This window comes from Pinus tabuliformis, chromosome 6, assembly GCF_031772625.1.
Source record: "Pinus tabuliformis cultivar Carrire ecotype Pingquan chromosome 6, CPIR1, whole genome shotgun sequence".
In the NCBI taxonomy this organism is placed as follows: domain Eukaryota; kingdom Viridiplantae; phylum Streptophyta; class Pinopsida; order Pinales; family Pinaceae; genus Pinus; species Pinus tabuliformis.
In genome coordinates, this window is record NC_142292.1 from 1431102109 (window position 1) to 1431119178 (window position 17070).

Genomic DNA, 17070 nt, shown 5'->3' on the forward strand with positions numbered 1-17070 from the left:
GATGATAAGATGAGTTATGAGCTAGTTGAGTACCAAGACAAGAGAATAATTCGGAAAACTAATTATTCTGCCACAAACTTCTGAATATCTTATTTAAATCCATCCCAAAAAAATTATTTCTTAACGCTTTTGTAAGTTTTTAAAAATCCTAAGTTCCCTCCTAAGGGAGAGGTGTACAATTCCAAAATAATCTTTTGTTTAAGTTGGGAATTCTTACAAATATATAAGTGATCTTTTTATGATAATGAATCATTTTTCCAGCTAAATGTATAAGATGTACTGGGATCTTACTGCAAATTTTGAATGAGTGACCACACTTCTTCATCATTATTCCATTCATCCCTTACTTCAGTTATCCACTTAGGTTGGATAATAGAAATGGCACAAATCAATGCTTCCACATCCTCATCCTTTCTTGAGAGTGCATCTGTAACAACATTTTTCTTACCTTTTTTGTAGATGATTTCAAAGTCATAACCCAACATCTTTGTCACCTATTTTTGTTTCTCTTTTGAAGATAATATTTTTCTAAAAAGTATTTAAGCCTATCATGATATGTTTTTAGCTTGAAGTGTCTTACCATTAGGTAAGGTTTCCATTACTTTAGTGCATGTAGTATTGCCAACATTTATTTCTCATAAATAGGTTTGTGTAAATACTTTCCTTTTATTAGAAGACTTTCAAAAGAAATGGGTCTTCCTTCTTGCATTAAAACAACACCAATTCCATTTCCTAAAGCACTACATTCCACAATTAAGGTTTTTTTGAAGTATGGCATAACTAAGACCAATGCTTGGAACAATTCCTCTTTAAGATGTTTAATGGCCTTTGTTTCTTCTGGAGTCCAAGAAAATGCATCTTTCTTCAGTAATTATTTTATAGGTGCCTTTATTCTCCAATAATTTTTAACAAACTTGCGATAATACCCTATCAACCTAAGAAATCTGCAAATATGCTTTATGGTTGTGGGGATTTTCCATTCCTTAATGGATTTGATTTTGTGAGGGTCAACCTTAACACCCTCATGAGATACAATATGACCCAAATATTCCACATCTTATACTCCAAAGAAACATTTGGAGGTTTTTTCATATAATTGTCTCTCCTCCAATCATTTGAGCACCCTGTCAACATGTTTAACATGATCCTTCCAAGACTTGTTGTAGATTAGTATATCATCAAGAAATACTAACACAACTTTTCTAAGGGTTTGAAAATGGAATTCAACAAATCTTGAAATTTGGAAGGTGCATTAGTAAGGCTAAAAGGCATGACCAAAAATTCATAATGACCCTCATGAGTTCTGAATGTTGTTTTCAGAATGTCTTCATTCTTCATTCTAATTTGATGATATCCTGAATGAATATCCAACTTGGTGAAGTAAATTTCCCCATGTAATTCATCTAAAAATTCATCAATGAAAGGAATGGGAATTTTAACTTTAATAGTGAGAGTTTTTAGCTTCCTATAATCTGGACACATACTCCATGATCCATCCCTCTTGTGCAACAATACTACTGGAGCAGAGAAATAAATTTGACTAGGCTAAGCTATACCAACCTCTAGCAGTTTTTCTATCATACATTCAATTTCACTGTTTTGAGCATAAGGATATATGTAAGGCCTAATTTTTGGAGGAACACTTCCTGGAATCAAGTGGATCACATTATCATGATTAGGAACAAGTGGTAGGCCTTTGGGAGTCTCAAACACCTTTGAATAAGTTTCCAAGACTTTTTGGAGATCTAGATAAATAGATGATTTCGATGTTTGAACAATTAGTGAGCATAATTATGAAATTATGCCCCATTTTTCTTTCCTCAAAATATTTTTCATTCCATTAGAGTTGATCACCTTTCCTAGTTTCCCTACTCTTGTCACTTCTAGAGACAACCTCAGATTTCTTACAAGACTAGTGCCTGGAACATCTAGATTTTCATGTGTCTCATACGATTCTCAGGAGACTGGAGACATCACATATATTTTGAACCTATATATATATATATATATATATATATATATATATATATATATATATATATATATATAAACAACATGGGTTGGTTCATTCATCCAATGACATAAGCCATGTATTTCTGGTACTCTTTCACATATACAACTCATAGAAAGTTATGTATAAACTAGTAGAGGCTGAGTAGTTCGAGGACCTATAGTTTAATTAGCTTTGGCAGAACAATGAAACAAGGGAAGGAGATAGAATAAATCATCCTATAGAGCTTGACACATCAAGAATTCTACACTTATCTAAGTTAAAGATATACATAACAGATGAAAGAGGATTGGGTGCGATGATTCATGGAGCACAATTTTAATTATATAAATCTCAAAGATCCATACAGGCATGTGCATTAACGAGTCAACACAATTGAATCTGTAAGAACATATGAAAAATTTCTAGCAGATACAATTACATGAAATCATAGATGAAAATAATGGAACTTGAATAGAGAGGTAACATATTGCAGTACTCGAAGGTAGGAATCACCACCATTTCGTTAATATTCTGAAAGATGCAAATCTTAAAGTCATACAGTCTAAAAAATAACATGTAGTTAATATTTAGTATTCAAAACCATTTCTAAGTGTTTATTCCTCCCTTTTATAAGGAGAGGGAGAACATGGAAATCAGTTACAAAACACCTTATTCCATAGCTTGCAGCGGTTGACATGACTAGCTATCTCGGTGTGTAGTCTTTGTTGCCTCCAATTATTACAACACAAAAGTACTTTTCTTGGAAATAAAACAAAATAACAATAGCTATCAAAATAAACAAAATAGAATTAACAAGTGAACTAAAATGATGGTCCTGTAAAATTATCTCCATGCCACTCTCTTTGCTAACCTCTTGTATAGCCACACTTCTGCTACCTTATGCCTCATGCTCTCTCAGTTGGTTCCTTGTCACTTTTGGTCTCACCAGTTTCACTTATGCACTTACAGGAACCTGAAAGTGGTTCTACGTAGTGACCATGAGATATCCTGAACACTGTTGCCAACTCATCTATCCCTCTAGGCTTCATGTGATAGTATGCCCCGTGAAATAGTTATACAGTTGTTTCGGAGCTCAGGCTGTTCAGGAACTTTAAAATGGACAGACTTTGTAAATCTATGAATGCCGATCTCGTTAAGCCCCCTTCCCTCTGATCCATTTAGGTATTTCTTTATCATATAACTAGAGGCTATGACCAGGTTCTTGGCCAAATATCGAAGGTCAGAAAATCGACGATTTCCTATCAACATTCTTCGTGCATCCTTTATGCTTAACACTTGGTTCCTGTTGTGGTCAACAACAAACCCCCTCTTTGTTTAGTATTAGCAATAATATCAAGCAAAGGGGGACCCTTAACAAAAATCCCAAAAATATTTTTATCCAAATTTTTGTATTTTAACTCCCTAAAAGCTATATCGCATCGCAGAGAGAGAGTGAAGAGTTTTCCTATGCGCATAAATAAGCTGCAAAGAAGCGATGCGAAATTCCTCGCATCGCATATTTTGAAAACGCCCTTAAAAGAAAATGAGAAGGAATCGCCGACGCCCGATATGCGACGTCGCATATCGCAAACGTCGCAAAAGCAGCACACAACGAGCAAATGAAAATTGCGATATTGCGATTTGCGATCTGCGATCCTACAAACTGCGATTTTGCGATTTGCGATCTGCGACGAATGAAACTATTAATTGCTGCAATACGAATCACAGAAATCACTCATCGCAAAGTTTCTTCGGCATGATCTGTAAACCCAAAATCGAGTGCTCACCTTAAGGGAAATTAATGATTGCACTCCTGAGTATCCAAAGATGATCATGTTGCGTTTTTCGAAGAGTCAAGTCCTTATGAGTGTCATGATTATGCATTCATTAGAGTTTAAAGCTTTCATGTCAATCTTTTCGTCATGTCTCTTTTCCCTTACGTAAACTGTGAGGCAGCAACTAATATAAATCTATATGCAGGAAACATCCAAGGAAAAGGGGAAAGCGCCAATACTTGAAGAACAGAGAGGAGATGCCTTCGAAAATGAATGCCGCATGCAGCAGAGCCGCAGAGTCTAGAGTATCACTCCACAGACACTGATGAAAATAGACTGTCCAAGACTCAGAGTCAAAGGCGCACAAAAGCAGCATGTTTGCAAAAGATCCTGAAGCTCGGATTGGGTAAAGCAAAAAGAAAAATGCTGAAAAGGGATGATGCTTCAGAAAAGCCTGGAACAAAGAATGGAAGAAATTTTTTATACGTAAGATTGTTCAGGCAACAAAATCCCTAACTCATTGAGTCATTCACACGGCCGGAAACCAAAATAGCAACAACACAATCAGTTTGAAAGAAATCTGAGTTATACTAAGTATACACACAGCAAAAAACACCCAGTCAGAGGGAGATTTTCAAAAATATCTTCTAAGTTGTCAGAAAGAGGTGCCAGCTTTTGTTATTTCTACTTTCATCACCCGAGCAAAAAGAAAAGACAACCAGCCGACTCTTTCCAGGCGAACCTCACATTGGTTACAACACTAAGGAGCAGATACAGAAACGGTTAGAAATTAGATTCAATTTTTAGAAATAAATTTGCTTTAGTAAAAGGGTGGTCATTTGAAGCCGTTCCCTAAATTTGTGTAATTAAGATTAGTTAGCTAGTAGTATTTAACCCTTCTCATGGCATTTGGAGAAGGGTCCGGAAATTTGTCAAAAAAATTGTCCTCAGAACATGCACTTTTGCACCCTCGGAGGGGGTTTTTGATGAATGGATGGATCGAGATTTATTTATGTTTGCATTTTAATGTCTGCTACTGATGTTGCACTTCTGTACTCTTAGTAGATGTTAGAAGTAAGTAGAGATAAATCGTTATTGCTTGAAGTTTGTGAGTGAAATCAGTCATAAATGGTACTTTTATCTCTTGATTAATTTCTGCTCATATTCTTAGAGTGATATACAGCTGATTTGTTTATATGTTAATGTATGAATGTCTGGATTACCATTTGGCACTTTTGTACGGTGGAATCATTTGTTTGTGCTTAACATATGAATAACTGATTATGCGATATGCTCTTCACAACTTTTTTGTTTAACTTCTTATGCGGAACGGTTCATCTTAAATTGATTTATATTCTTATGATAGCTGAATGATCTTTATTACCAGTTGTTTTATGAAATCTTTTTAGATCGCATAATGAAAGAATTTTACCCCGGGTTAGTACAGATTAGATGTGTTGTTTTTGTTAGATTACAGTAGCATAGAGTCAGTTTAGAGTCTAGAATTAAATTAGTTTAAAATTACCTTTTGATTAGTATCTTCAAAATCTACACACACACACACACACACACACATCTTTTAGATTGGGAAGCTGGTCCCATCATCCCCAGTCGGACCCGCTACACCAAACGGGCAAGGAGCTGCCAACCAGGTTCCCGACCAGGTGGGTATCCCCCTTGTTGTCGACCCGATTTCGGGGCCCTCAACATATTTGGCGCTAGAAGTAGGGCACGAACTATGAATGGCAACTAAGTCAAAATCTAAATGCCATTCTGAGAGTAAATCACCCTCATCAACTCCCCCGACTTCTCCACTACGGTTAAACCTGGAGTTACAAGTCGCTCGAGTATCCACTGCTGCTACCTACTCCAATATATCAGACCAACTCATTATTGAACCCCCTGAAATTCAAACTTTGATTCATAAACTCTAGGGATTCTCTATTTTTTCTCATAGGTCTGATAAATCTAACAGCAGCGAGACTTCGCAGTACAATCCTGATCACCCTCTGACTAGATTGAAGAGTGAAAAATTTGGTATTCAACCAAGTGAACTCCCTCTTCCTACTAGGAAAAGAGCAAGGAAAGCACCATCCGAGTCTGATCGTGAGACTCTTTCATCCACTTCATCCATTTCAACACCCTCACCGCGAAGTCAACCACCCACATCCTCATCCCAAATCACTCATCCATCTTCCACACTTCCTCTTCAATCATCAACTATCATAATACCTTCATCTTCTCAGCATCAGGCACTGTCTTCTGCACTCTCATTAACTAGCGGCTCAATGATGGCCCAGTCTCCATGGAACAATCCTGGGGCGGTTTTAATGCCTCCACCCCTGAGCCCAATACCGGCCCATCCTGAGAAGTGGCTACCTAAATTCAATCCAGAAACAGGCATGCTAGCTGAAGAGCATATCAATAATTTCATGCTTTCTATTAATCTCAACGGAGTTACCAACGAAGATGCTGTCGTCTGACTTTTTCCTTACACAATGCAAGGAACAGCCGGATCATGGTACTTTTCGTTACCTTCCGGGTCCATCAAAAGTTGGGACATTTTTCAAAGTCAATTCCTCACCAAGTTTGGCGATGACAGATCAACAGCGACATTGATCAATGACCTGTCTAATATTAAAGCTGAGGCTAGAGAACCCATTAAAGATTTCAACTTACGGTTCAATAAGATCCTCAACAAGATTCCCGCTGCTTCTCAACCCAGCGAGGAAGTAAGATGTGAATGGTACATCATGGCCTTACCATCTAACTTGGCTATCTTCGTAGATAGGGCAAGCAAAACGACCTTAGTTGAAAATTTAATTGAGGTGCTAGCAGTAGAAAAACACGTAGTTTCCCTAGAAAAGAGATCTGCAATAGAAGAACGCAAATCTAAGAAGATCTCTTTCAAAGAAGACACCAAGAAGAAGCAAACGAAAGATCCTTTCGATATGGAAGGATTAAAAAAGGTGTTAAAGGCCATGTCCAACGCGATGATTGACATAAGGAAACAAGTAGCAAAAACTTCTTCAAAAAAGCCCTACAGATTTTTTAAAAGAAACCTTCCCATGGAGGTGAAACCACCCAATGTTGTCTCAAACGTCGAATTTGAAGAAGAAGAAGAAGAAGAGAATACCACTGAAGGGCAGACCGATGATGAAGAAGTTGTGGAACTACAAGGAATGTGGGATTTCATCCTCCCACAAGAAGAGGATCAAGAAGCATTTCCGGTTAGCACACGAAGCAAAAATCAACTTGATCCTCCCCAAATTACCACTAAACAGAAGGGCGCAAGCCCTGCAAAGGTCGCAACAAAGAAAACAACCGCTAGAGCGACCCAACTTAGCCCAGTCCAATCAGATCAAGCACCTCCATCAAGAACACTGATAGTGTCAGGTGAAATGGAGTATAACATTATCGATGACATGAAAAAGACTAGGGCTAATATCACTCTTTACGAATTGAGCAAATTGAAACATCAACAGAAAATAATGATGAAGGAATTACATGTCATGCCTACTACATCTTTACCTACAGCTGTAGCTTCCCACAACATGGGAAGACCTCCAACCAACATGGTCAATAAGATTGATCCGAATGACATTGCCTTGATTGGAGGAAGGTCAAGATCCCATACTCCTCCTTTTCTCCTCACTTATGAAATCTTCAATAAAAACGTGCACAATTGCCTGATTGATTCTGGTGCTTCAACGAATATTCTACCCAGATCAATATGTGCCAAATTGAATGTTCAACCTTAGAAATCTGCAGTGCGCATAGTTCAACTTGATCGATCTCAAGTCGAAGTGATTGGTGAACTTAACCAGGTGACCATAAGATTGTCGTCTAACCCGAAAGTCTGTCAGGTTATCGACATTCTAGTAGCTGATATCCCTGAATTCTATGGTTTAATTCTTAGTAGGGATTGGTCTGAGAAACTCCACTTATATTTCTCAACCGACTGGTCGCACATGTGGTTACCCTACAACGGAAAACCCAATCAAATAAAGGTTGAATGAGAATTGCACCAAAAGTACATAGTGACAGAATTGGAAGGAGAGAACGAAGCGATAGCATACAACAACAGTATCATAGGCAATTACTCGGTAGATTCTTTCCTCGGCAATTTCAATGCTCACACTTCACCTTACTTAGAAAATTCAGTTGTGTCCCAAATTGAAAATTTTTCCCAAACTGATGATTCAAAGTGTTTTAATTTTTTAGATAGTTCTGTAAATACATCTTTATTTTGGAAATTATATTTTGATGGCTCTAAATCTAACGAGGGAGCAGGAGCAGGATGCGTTCTGGTTAACCCAGATGGGAACAAGACCATGCTTACATGCAGACTTGAGTTCGATTGCACAAACAATACAGCGGAATACGAAGCCTTGGTGCAAGGCCTATACAAAGCAATCGGCTTGAATGTTAAGTATCTTCAAGTCTTTGGAGATTCCGAAATTGTCGTAAAACAGGTACGTAACACCATACATTGCCTGTCAAGTCATTTAAAGCACTATCAATCTTTAGTACAAGATCTGACTTCACATTTCATAGCATTCAATATTTCGTCAATCCCAAGACTCCAAAATGCGAGCGCAAACCTGTTAGCTAACATAGCCTCTAGACTGATTCCCTCCGAAGATTTTAGTCCCGATAGGTTTTCAATAGAATTAATCTTTAAACCATTCATACCTAACAACATCACCAACTGGAGAGTATTCAATGACGATCTAGACATTGTAAATTTCCTTACTTCTGAAGGATCCTACTCAAATCAAATAATTGACGAAGACCATCATGATCACCAAATTCAGCAAAATAGCACTGATAACACTATACCTAAATCGGTGGTTAAGTTAGAAGATTTATATGATTTGAAAAGTCGGTTTAAAAGGTCTGCCAATTATAAACTCTATAGTTCAACTCTGAACTATGAATTAGTGAACCTAGGAACCGATCAGAAGCCACAAAACGTTAATCTAGGCCACGGCCTGGCCCCTGAAGAAAAATCAGCATATATCCGTCTTCTGAGACAATTCAAAAACGTTTTTGCATGGAATTATGATGAGATGAAAACATACAACACTTCTATCATTCAACACACTATCCCTATGATTGACAATGAAAAACCTGTCCAAAAGAAGCTCAGAAAAATCCACCCCAACTTAGAAAATCAGATAAAGACTGAGCTAAATAAATTGTTGAGAGCCAGAATAATTTTCCCCGTCAGACACTCCAAATGGGTATCCAAATGGTGCCTGTTAGGAAGAAAAACGGAGATATTAGAATCTGTATTGATTTCCGGAATCTCAACAAAGCCTGTCAGAAAGATAATTTTCCCCTCCCACCTATGGAGCAAATACTACAGGCAGTAGCGGGCTCAGAATTAATGTCTTTCCTGGATGGATTTTCAGGATACAATCAAGTGCTGGTGCATCCCGATGATCAGTTGAAAACTACATTCCGAACCAAATGGGGCACATACGCATATCGGAAGATGCCATTTGGTCTGATCAATGCCAGCGCTACCTTTCAGAGAGCCATGGACATCGCGTTTAAAGGTTTAGTCAATAAATCGGTAGTGATTTACCTAGATGATATAACAGTGTACTCCAAGAAGAAAAGCGACCATCTCAAAGATTTGAAACAGATCTTTCAAAGATGCTTAAGGTATGGAATTTCACTTAACCCAAAGAAATCTTTTTTCGCATTAAGTGAAGGGAAATTGCTCGGATTCATAGTGTCGAAATCTGGTATTCACATTGAACCTGACAAAATCAAAGAAATTTCCGAAATATCCATACCTCATAACAAAAAGGCCATGCAATCTTTCCTTGGACAAATCAATTTTGTAAAAAGGTTTGTCCCCGATTTTTCACGTATTGTTTCTCCTTTACAAAATATGATAAAAAAAAATTCAAATTTTAAATGGGGCATAGATGAGCACGAAGCATTCAACTTGATCAAACAAGCTATCATCAACGCTCCATCTTTAGCTACCCCAAATTTTTCAGAATCCTTCATCTTATACACTTTTGCCTCAGAGAAATCTTATGCCGCGATTTTGACTCAAGTAAATCAAGAAAAGGCGGAAGCTCCAATCACATTCTTTAGCTCGAACTTACAAGGCACTGAACTCAATTACTCAGACGTGGAGAAACATGCTTATGCTGATTTCAAAGTGATCAAATATTTCAGACCTTTCTTACTTAAAGCCCATACCAAAGTCGTAGTACCGTTTCCAGTGGTAAGGAACCTTTTGGTACAGAAGGATGTGGGCGAAAAGAGAGCAAATTGGATTACCGCTCTACAAGAATACGATCTTGAGATCAAACCAGCAAGCATCGTAAGAGGTCAAGGCTTCTGCAAGATGTTAGCTGGAGCATCGCAAATTCTGGAGAACTCATCTGAAGAGGTACACACGTATGAGGTAAGCCTAAACGACACAGAACCATTATATGCGGACACCATTTATTATCTTAAGAATGGGTATGCTCCATCACACCTGGATCACACCAAGAAAAGAGCTCTGAGGTTGAAAGCTAAACAATACCAGCTCGTAAATGATGTTCTATTTAAAAGGAATTATGATTCTGTACTTCTTAGGTGTCTTGAGAAAACTGAAGCCGAAAAGGTTTTGCAGGAACTCCACGATGGACCAGCAGGTGGACACTATGCTGGAGAGACTACTGCGCATAAGATCTTACGTGCGGGATACTATTGGCCCACGCTGTTCAAAGACTCATACAATTACGTAAGGAAATGCCAAATTTGCCAGACTGCTGCGGGGAAACAAAGGAAATCATCCATGCCACTACAGCTGGTCAACATCGAGCAACCATTCAACCAATGGGGCTTGGACATAATAGGTGAGATCGTTCCTCACTCTTCTAAGCAGCATAGGTATATCCTCACGGCAACAGATTATTTTACCAAATGGGTAGAAGCAGTTCCTCTCAAGACAGTTAATTCTGAAAACATTATTGAATTCATAGATCAATTTATCATCACTAGGTTTGGATTGCCAACGGCCTTAATGTTTGATAATGCATCATACTTTTTTGGAAATGTAATGACTGAGTTTGCATTAAAAAGAGGGTTCAAATTGAAATATTCTGCTAATTACTATCCGCAAGGTAATGGGTTGGCTGAATCAACAAACAAAAACCTAATCAGGATTATCAAAAGAACGGTCGACCAAAACGAAAAGAATTGGCACAAAGCGCTGGTAAATGCTTTATGGGCAGATAGAATCACGAAGAAAGCTTCAATCAACACTTCTCCCTTTAATTTAGTTTATGGGAAAGAAGTGGTTCTTCCAACTCACTTAGTCATTCCCTCTTTGTCTCTAGTACAACACATCGATGAAGTATCTACTTCCTCTTTGCAATTAAGACAAATGGAAATAATCAAACTAGAAGAACGCCGAGAACAAGCTAAGAAAACCCATGCTCACCACCAAGCGCTAATAAAATCCTCTTTTGACTCAGCCATCATAACCAGAAAGAACTTTCAGATGGGAGATTTAGTTTTGAAATGGCATAAGGCTCATGAAGAAAAGGGCAAACATACAAAATTTCAGAAGCTGTGGCTTGGTCCTTTTCAGATTGTAGAAGTCATAGGCCCATCGACGTTTGTGTTGTAGGATTTGGTAGGTAGAAGAGATTCTTTGCCTGTGAATGGACAGATTCTTAAAATGTATTTTCCATTGAAGATCACTCTTCTATTTTTTGTTGGATAGTTTTAGTTTCTTTTATTTTGTTTTCTCTTTCTTATAAATAAAACCGGTTGTAAATGATCATTGAATAAGATTCATGAAAGAGCACACTAACTCTCTATCAGATTTTGATTTCACTTGTACAAACAACAAAACTTTTCGAAAAATCTGATTTTTATTATTGACAAATAGAGTTAACTTTAGCCTGAATAATGATATTAGTTTCAACCTTTCGAAAGACTTTGATGAAATCAACCTTTGGTTAAAAATTGTTTTATCCCAGCACAATGAAAGGTATCATCAATAATAAAATAAATATTCTCTGCAAAGCTGTGATTTTCAAAGCTCTATTATTGTCGTCCAGAGCTTTCTTAAGGAAAAACAATGACTTCCTCCCTGCCAAAGGAAACCGCAGCATTCAGAGAAACAATCTGAGAAAGCACTATATCTCAAAGAATAAGAGGTCTCATCACGAGCCGGCTTATCATGATCACAGATATTATAACTTGCTGACTTTGCCAAAACTGTCTATCAAAACAGGGCAACGACTCAAGATTGTTGCAATCAAAAGACAAGGGGTCTCATCACGAGCTAGCTTGTTCAGCAAAAGTGTAAATCAAGTGAATGACTGTGTCATAATTTGGCCACCAAACCAAGACATTGTTCTTTAGAGAGTAAAAAAGGAAAAAGTGCCAAAAAGGATTTTTCTCTGAAATGTTGTAAATAACCTTAAACAGGAAAAAGGATCATTGCTGGATAACATGGTAACCCTGTCGAGGCTATGGATGCTTGCGGGCAGCAGAGGCTCTACCTACGACAAATGAGCATATTTTAAAGCCAGCATGCAGAGAAGACCTTATTTTATCTTTTAAAAAGGACCGAGTAATGTCTGGTATGAATGCAAGAACTAAGCCTAGGGAAGCAGACAATTGGAATAAAAGAAGGATTGAAGCAGAGTATCATTGACAGGATGAGGGGTAATCTACTCTATCTGTCCATAACAAAATTTAGACATATGAAAACTTTTCTGTTTCAGAAGTGGAAATGTCGATAGAAAAGCAGAGATAACTGGTTCTTCACATTGAATCACCATTGTTGTGGTCAACAACAACCCCCCTCTTTGTTTAGTATTAGCAATAATATCAAGCAAAGGGGGACCCTTAACAAAAATCCCAAAATTATTTTTATCCAAATTTTTGTATTTTAACTCCCTAAAAGCTATATCGCATCGCAGAGAGAGAGTGAAGAGTTTTCCTATGCGCATAAATAAGCTGCAAAGAAGCGATGAGAAATTCATCGCATCGCATATTTTGAAAATGCCCTTAAAAGAAAATGAGAAGGAATCGCTGACGGCCGATATGCGACGTCGCATATCGCAAACGTCGCAAAAGCAGCACAGAACGAGCAAATGAAAATTGCGATTTGCGATCTGCGATCCTACAAACTGCGATTTTGCGATTTGCGATCTGCGACGAATGAAACTATTAATTGCTGCAATACGAATCGCAGAAATCACTCATCGCAAAGTTTCTTTGGCATGATCTGTAAACCCAAAATCGAGCGCTCACCTTAAGGGAAATTAATGATTGCACGCCTGAGTATCCAAAGATGATCATGTTTCGTTTTTCGAAGAGTCAAGTCCTTATGAGTGTCATGATTATGCATTCATTAGAGTTTAAAGCTTTCATGTCAATCTTTTCGTCATGTCTCTTTTCCCTTGCGTAAACTATAAGGCAGCAACTAATATAAATCTATATGCAGCAGAGCCGTGAAGTCCAGAGTATCACTCCACAGATGCTGATGAAAATAGACTATCCAAGACTCAGAGTCAAAGGCGCACAAAAGCAGCATGTTTGCAAAAGATCCTGAAGCTCAGATTGGGTAAAGAAAAAAGAAAAACGCTAAAAAGGGATGATGCTTCAGAAAAGACTGGAACAAAGAATGGAAGCAATTTTCTATATGTAAGATTGTTCAGGCAACAAAATCCCTAACTCATTGAGTCATTCACATGGCCGGAAACCAAAATAGCAACAGCACAATCAGTTTGAAAGAAATCTGAGTTATACTAAGTATACACACAGCAAAAAACACCCAGTCAGAGGGAGATTTTCAAAAATATCTTCTAAGTTTTCAGAAAGAGGTGCCAGCTTTTGTTATTTCTACTTTCATCGCCCGAGCAAAAGGAAAAGACAACCAGTCGACTCTTTCCAGGCAAACCTCACATTGCTTACAGCACTAAGGAGCAGATACATAAACGGTTAGAAATTAGATTCAATTTTTAGAAATAAATTTGCTTTAGTAAAAGGGTGGTCATTTGAAGTCGTTCCCTAAATTTGTGTAATTAAGATTAGTTAGCTAGTAGTATTTAACCCTTCTCATGGCATTTGGAGAAGGGTCCGGAAATTTGTCAAAAAACTTGTCCTCAGAACATGCACTTTCGCACCTTCGGAGAGGGTTTTTGATGAATGGATGGATCGAGATTTATTTATGTTTGCATTTTAATGTCTGCTACTGATGTTGCACTTCTGTACTCTTAGTAGATGTTAGAAGTAAGTAGAGATAAATCGTTATTGCTTGAAGTTTGTGAGTGAAATCAGTCATAAATGGTACTTTTATCTCTTGATTAATTTCTGCTCATATTCTTAGAGTGATATACAGCTGATTTGTTTATATGTTAATGTATGAATGTCTGGATTACCATTTGGCACTTTTGTACGGTGGAACCATTTTTTTGTGCTTAACATATGAATAACTGATTATGCGATATGTTGTTCACAACTATTTTGCCTAACTTCTTATGCAGAACGGTTCATCTTAAATTGATTTATATTCTTATGATAGCTGAATGATCTTTATTACCAGTTGTTGTATGAAATCTTTTTAGATCGCATAATGAAAGAATTTTACCCCGGGTTAGTATAGATTAGATGTGCTGTTTTTGTTAGATTATAATAGCATAGAGTCAGTTTAGAGTCTAGAATTAAATTAGTTCAAAATTACCTTTTGATTAGTATCTTCAAAATCTACACACACACACACACACACACACATCTTTTAGATTGGGAAGCTGGTCCCATCATCCCCAGTCGGACCCGCTACACCAAACGGGCAAGGAGCCGCCAACCAGGTTCCCGACTGGGTGGGTATCCCCCTTGTTGTCGACCCGATTTCGAGGCCCTCAACAGTTCCTTGGCTCTTTATGTGGCCACAGGCCAGCCCCTACATCAGAGACACTTTATATAGCGAATCGCAATCATGGTTTCAACTTTGATGTAACAACATCCCTCATCCTGTGAATGTCAATATCCGATTAGTGACATCATCACTCCACCATGTGTCGCTTTTTTAGTGGTGACACATGTCACTCGGATATGCGCCCTTTAGACCCTAAAATTCCATATTTGCATGCCATGTGTCCTCCATACTACCATTTCATGATGATTTCAGATTCCATGTGGATTTATCAAGACCAATAGTATTCTGCCACATGGCCTTCTAGAGGAGAGAGAAAAGGCCCGCCTACCCTTGGTATTTCGCTGAAATCCTTTGTAAATCGTTTTCAGCCTTTCTCGACATTTTAACACTAACAAAATTATTGTATATCACACATTGAAATTCCATAAGGATTGGCACTTTTGAAAATGTTGATCATCAATATGCGATACACCCTGGTCACCGATTTCTGATTGCACTGTGTACAGGACCCCACCGATTGTATATTTGCGACATGCCTAGCGCTGTTTCAATCATCAATCATTGATTTCACTATACCTTGGATCTGTTATATGTGATCACTCATATCGAGGATTGTTGATTCCAATTTTTCTCTAACCTCACATGTGAGCCCACTAATATAGGACCTCTGATATATCAAGCATCTGACATGCAATGGACTGATATACCATGCTTCTCTAAGTGCGATAGCTGATATGCCAATATACTATGCTCCATGGACCCCCGATTGATGATATGTCGATATCTCTCTAGACCTCTGATATTTGGGACCTCTGATATGTCGGGACTTCCAATTCATGGGATTGTCGATATGCTAAGACCCAAGGTTTTACACTTAGGAATTTTCTCCTTGTTTTCTAATTTTCGAAGGTAACCTTCAATCTGCTCTAACTTTTGATTCTGGAGTCCATATGGGTAGTTCTATATACCCTTAGAAACATGCTTCAGAGCACATTCCAATGAAGAGGGTATGATTTAGTTTTGAGTGCTTATGTGGCATTAATGACTAGCTCCAAATGTCTCTAGTCTTTTTCTCTCCTTCTACAACTACAACCATTTTACAGAAGGTGAAAATGCCTGTGATACCCCTTAATTCAACTTCGTTTCCTTCCCCAAAATATTTTTAAAAAATTTAATGAACATTGAAATCTATCATCCCCAAATAAGGTAAAAATTGGACTCCTAGTACTACATGAATCCTATTCATTAGAATGGAATGACTTAGACTATTAAATACATATTCCCCCATGGCTAGCTTGATATTATGGAACTTTCTAGAGAAATTAATAGTTCCTCCATTTGCAACCATCACTTGACACTCTGGTGTTAAATATAGGTAGAGATTCAATTCCTTGGCTACCTTATAATGAATAAAATTATGGGTACTACCTGAATCAATCAACACTATTAGCTTTTACTTCATGATATATCCTTCTACATTAAGAGTTTGGAGGTAATTCCTGCCAATGCATTACAAGATATGGTCATATTCATTTCTTGTTTCTCTTGGGTTGGTTCCTGGTGTATGTCCTCCTCTTTTGATGTTTCCTTTTCCTTTACTTCATCCTCTTCATAATCTATGCGGAATAATGTCTTCTCAACAAAATTATGACCATTAGTTTATTTGCTCTCACAACTATAAAAAATCCCTTTCTCTCTTTTTTCCTGCAATTTTTGTGGTTTAAAACTTTCAAGTTGTGGAAGACTAGGATCAACAACACTTCAATATTTATAATTGGGAGTGGTAGACTTCCTCGTTGCCATATTTTTTCTTTCAACTTTTCTTTCTGCCCTAATTTCCTTTTCTAATGAATTAGGTACCCAAAGTTGAACCTCATGTTGGATGTTATCTTTTAATGTCCCTATGAATACATCAATCCTATGCTCCTATGGAATATCGGTTATCCTAATATTAAATTTTTGGAAGTCTTCAATGTGCTCCGCCATTGAACCCTTTTGTTTGAGATTTATAAATTGGCTAAAGAAGGTGTTTCTCTTTGTATCTTCATAATTTGCTATCATTTCCTCCATAAATATTGATGAGGTGATAAGTGGTTTACGATAACAAAGCCATCTATACCATACAAACTGATTTGGTTCTAAATATAAGGATGCAATATGTACCCTTTTTGAGGGTTGAACATCTTGTAGATCAAAATATCGCTCCACCTGTAGTATCCATGTTACTAGATCCTTACCATCAAACTTCTACATATCAATCTTTGGAATTTGGTGGTTCTTAAACCCCAAATTAGAGTCTCTAAAATCATAATTCATATTCCTTTTGTCTTCATCATGATTTTCATGGAATACCTTGTCACCACTGAGAAGCCTTTCTTACAACAACT